We start from the raw sequence: 5,018 nt of genomic DNA on the forward strand, positions 1-5,018 counted from the left end.
CAAGCACGAATAGTGCCCTTTTAAAACTTCGCTGTAGCTCAGCAAGTTCCCAGATCGATTTAATTCGGAATTTGGCGGATTTATTTGTTTCTATTTATTTTATAATACATTTTCATTTTTTTTTGCAACAATTTGCATCCTGGTCTCTTGCTTCATTCAATGACACACACACACACACACGCTTTAATGTTAAGGAACGATTCACAAAAGTCACATCACATCACTTCAACAGAACGAACACTCACTATCAACCGTCTATTTACAACTACTTCCACAATAGATTTCTCGCCGACATATTCAACGCCTTAAAAACTATTCATACTGAGGATTCAATTAGAACTACAAATGCCGCACACGCACTCTCTTCTTCTTGCATCTAATCCGGTTTACATTTGGGCGTGATACCGCCACCACCTGAGCTGGGTGTAGGGTCCCTGCACTCACTCACTCACTCACTCACTCTCTCTCTCTCTCTCTCTCTCTCTCTCTCTCTCTCTCTCTCTCTCTCTCTCTCTCTCTCTCTTTAAAGCATTCACTGCACAACGCCAGTGCTTCAACGAAACTTCATTGGGTTGTTTTCAAATGAGCAACCGCTGTCATTATTTAATTCATTATTTAATGAATTAAACAATTTATTGATAAACACCACTGTAAAACACACAGAATGCCAAACCAGGCTCACCACAAAACACTAACATAGCAAAGAAAGACAACATTTTGTCACAAGAAAACTACGAAACAGCTCAGCGGACGCCATCTCCGCTACACTCCACCTGGAGCTCACCAAAAGGAGGCGGTCGTGCGGATGCTGTCAGGGACTTTGTGGCATCATCGGACTGCGCTGAAATGACTTTTCGTACCCTGTCATTGAATTAGTGGAAGATGTTTTACAAGACATAAACACGGTACAAAGATTGGGCGAAATGGCGACATCAATTGCATGTGCAAGTCACTGAGACTGCAAGGGTTTTAGCCAGGACTGACTCTCGGTCACCTGTAAAACAGTGCATAGGAACAGTGGAACAGCACAGTTTCTATTGACACTGGAGCGATATGCACAAGTGGAGTTAACGGTTGGCGGCACTGTCAGAGCAAGGTACCACGAGGTACATGTCGTCACAAATAAACAAAGTGCTTAATCCAATAGTAATATATGACTGCTGGAGCAGCCACTTACTAGAAGAGAATGATAAAAGTAACAATATCTAAAAGTGCAAAATTTGAAGATTAGTGGCAACCAATGGCGAAGCCTTGGCACGTACAGCGTACTGAACTAGTGACTTGTGAGAAATAAAAAGCTGGTTGCATGCCTAAAGCAATGCATGGATGAAAGTAAGATGACATTAAGCAGGTCCTGTGGTAAGAAAATTGTTTTTGTTTTTTATGGAGTTGAGAGATTTGTTCCTTTTTATTATTTTTGTTTGTTTATTTATTTATTTATTGTCAGATGTGCGTATCTCTCGTGTTTTGTGTAGAAATCATTGGAGCAGAATGTAAGGGATTTTGTGTTTCAAAATGTTTGAACAACCACTTTGTAGGTGCTGGAGAAGGGTGGGGAAAAAAAAAAAAAAAAACACAGCACCTGGTATTCCCAGGCGGTCTCCCATCCAAGTACTAACCAGGCCCGACCCTGCTTAGCTTCCGAGATCGGACGAGATCGGGCGTGCTCAGGGTGGTATGGCCGTAAGCGAGTGACAAGCACGAATAGTGCCCTTTTAAAGGCTTCGCTGTAGCTCAGCAAGTTCCCAGATCGATTTAATTCGGAATTTGGCGGATTTATTTGTTTCTATTTATTTTATAATACATTTTCATTTTTTTTTGCAACAATTTGCATCCTGGTCTCTTGCTTCATTCCAATGACACACACACACACACACACACGCTTTAATGTTAAGGAACGATTCACAAAAAGTCACATCACACATCACAATGCTTCAACAGAACGAACACTCACTATCAACCGTCTATTTACAACTACTTCCACAATAGATTTCTCGCCGACATATTCAACGCCTTAAAAACTATTCATACTGAGGATTCAATTAGAACTACAAATGCCGCACACGCGCACTCTCTTCTTCTTGCATCTAATCCGGTTTACATTTGGGCGTGATACCGCCACCACCTGAGCTGGAGTGTAGGGTCCCCTGCACTCACTCACTCACTCACTCTCTCACTCTCTCTCTCTCTCTCTCTCTCTCTCTCTCTCTCTCTCTCTCTCTCTCTCTCTCTCTCTTTAAAAGCATTCACTGCACAACGCCAGTGCTTCAACTTGAAACTTCATTGGGTTGTTTTCAAATGAGCAACCGCTGTCATTATTTAATTCATTATTTAATGAATTAAACAATTTATTGATAAACACCACTGTAAAAACACACAGAATGCCAAACCAGGCTCACCACAAAACACTAACATAGCAAAGAAAGACAACATTTTGTCACAAGAAAACTACGAAACAGCTCAGCAGACGGCGCCATCTCCGCTACACTCCACCTGGAGCTCACCAAAAAGGAGGCGATGCGTCGGATGCTGTCAGGGACTTTGTGGCATCATCGGACTGCGCTGAAATGACTTTTTGTACCCTGTCATTGAATTAGTGGAAGATGTTTTACAAGACATAAACACGGTACAAAGATTGGGCGAAATGACGACATCCAATTGCATGTGCAAGTCACTGAGACTGCAAGGGTTTTAGCCAGGACTGACTCTCGGTCACCTGTAAAACAGTGCATAGGAACAGTGGAACAGCACAGTTTCTATTGACACTGGAGCGATATGCACAAGTGGAGTTAACGGTTGGCGGCACTGTCAGAGCAAGGTACCACGAGGTACATGTCGTCACAAATAAACAAAGTGCTTAATCCAATAGTAATATATGACTGCTGGAGCAGCCACTTACTAGAAGAGAATGATAAAAGTAACAATATCTAAAAGTGCAAAATTTGAAGATTAGTGGCAACCAATGACGAAGAAGCCTTGGCACGTACAAGCGTACTGAACTAGTGACTTGTGAGAAATAAAAAGAAAGCTGGTTGCATGCCTAAAGCAATGCATGGATGAAAGTAAGATGACATTAAACGAGTCCTGTGGTAAGAAAATTGTTTTTGTTTTTTATGGAGTTGAGAGATTTGTTCCTTTTTATTATTTTGTTTGTTTATTTATTTATTTATTGTCAGATGTGCGTATCTCTCGTGTTTTGTGTAGAAATCATTGGAGCAGAATGTAAGGGATTTTGTGTTTCAAAATGTTTGAACAGCCACTTTGTAGGTGCTGGAGAAGGGTGGGGAAAAAAAAAAAAGCTTACAGCACCTGGTATTCCCAGGCGGTCTCCCATCCAAGTACTAACCAGGCCCGACCCTGCTTAGCTTCCGAGATCGGACGAGATCGGGCGTGCTCAGGGTGGTATGGCCGTAAGCAGTGACAAGCACGAATAGTGCCCTTTTAAAACTTCGCTGTAGCTCAGCAAGTTCCCAGATCGATTTAATTCGAATTTGGCGGATTTATTTGTTTCTATTTATTTTATAATACATTTTCATTTTTTTTTGCAACAATTTGCATCCTGGTCTCTTGCTTCATTCCAATGACACACACACACACACACACACACGCTTTAATGTTAAGGAACGATTCACAAAAGTCACATCACAATGCTTCAACAGAACGAACACTCACTATCAACCGTCTATTTACAACTACTTCCACAATAGATTTCTCGCCGACATATTCAACGCCTTAAAAACTATTCATACTGAGGATTCAATTAGAACTACAAATGCACACGCTCTCTTCTTCTTGCATCTAATCCGGTTTACATTTGGGCGTGATACCGCCACCACCTGAGCTGGGTGTAGGGTCCCTGCACTCACTCACTCTCACTCCTCACTCTCTCTCTCTCTCTCTCTCTCTCTCTCTCTCTCTCTCTCTCTCTCTCTTTAAAAGCATTCACTGCACAACGCCAGTGCTTCAACTTGAAACTTCATTGGGTTGTTTTCAAATGAGCAACCGCTGTCATTATTTAATTCATTATTTAATGAATTAAACAATTTATTGATAAACACCACTGTAAAAACACACAGAATGCCAAACCAGGCTCACCACAAAACACTAACATAGCAAAAGAGAAAGACAACATTTTGTCACAAGAAAACTACGAAACAGCTCAGCAGACGGCGCCATCTCGCTACACTCCACCTGGAGCTCACCAAAAAGGGCGATGCGTCGGATGCTGTCAGGGACTTTGTGGCATCATCGGACTGCGCTGAAATGACTTTTTTGTACCCTGTCATTGAATTAGTGGAAGATGTTTTACAAGACATAAACGGTACAAAAGATTGGGCGAAATAGCGACATCAATTGCATGTGCAAGTCACTGAGACTGCAAGGGTTTTTAGCCAGGACTGACTCTACGGTCACCTGTAAAACAGTGCATAGGAACAGTGGAACAGCACAGTTTCTATTGACACTGGAACGATATGCACAAGTGGAGTTAACGGTTCGCGGCACTGTCAGAGCAAGGTACCACGAGGTACATGTCGTCACAAATAAACAAAGTGCTTAATCCAATAGTAATATATGACTGCTGGAGCAGCCACTTACTAGAAGAGAATGATAAAAGTAACAATATCTAAAAGTGCAAAATTTGAAGATTAGTGGCAACCAATGACGAAGCCTTGGCACGTACAGCGTACTGAACTAGTGACTTGTGAGAAATAAAAGAAAGCTGGTTGCATGCCTAAAGCAATGCATGGATGAAAGTAAGATGACATTAAAGCAGTCCTGTGGTAAGAAAATTGTTTTTGTTTTTTATGGAGTTGAGAGATTTGTTCCTTTTTATTATTTTTGTTTATTTATTTATTTATTGTCAGATGTGCGTATCTCTGTGTTTTGTGTAGAAATCATTGGAGCAGAATGTAAGGATTTTGTGTTTCAAAATGTTTGAACAGCCACTTTGTAGGTGCTGGAGAAGGGTGGGGAAACGACCAAACCAAGAATTCAAAAGCACAGCAAAAAAATCACCT

At 41.3% G+C, this 5,018-nt stretch overlaps 2 non-coding genes across 2 annotated transcripts; both read right to left on the reverse strand.

Moving 5' to 3' along the window:
* Positions 1–1,570: 1,570 nt before the first annotated feature.
* Positions 1,571–1,689, reverse strand: LOC124403484. The gene has a single exon (XR_006928903.1). It is a non-coding gene; the product is annotated as a 5S ribosomal RNA (ribosomal RNA).
* Positions 1,690–3,297: 1,608 nt separating this feature from the next.
* Positions 3,298–3,416, reverse strand: LOC124403478. The gene has a single exon (XR_006928898.1). It is a non-coding gene; the product is annotated as a 5S ribosomal RNA (ribosomal RNA).
* Positions 3,417–5,018: the final 1,602 nt, after the last annotated feature.

The sequence above is a fragment of the Silurus meridionalis genome, chromosome 20 (genome assembly GCF_014805685.1).
Source record: "Silurus meridionalis isolate SWU-2019-XX chromosome 20, ASM1480568v1, whole genome shotgun sequence".
NCBI classification, from domain to species: Eukaryota; Metazoa; Chordata; class Actinopteri; order Siluriformes; family Siluridae; genus Silurus; species Silurus meridionalis.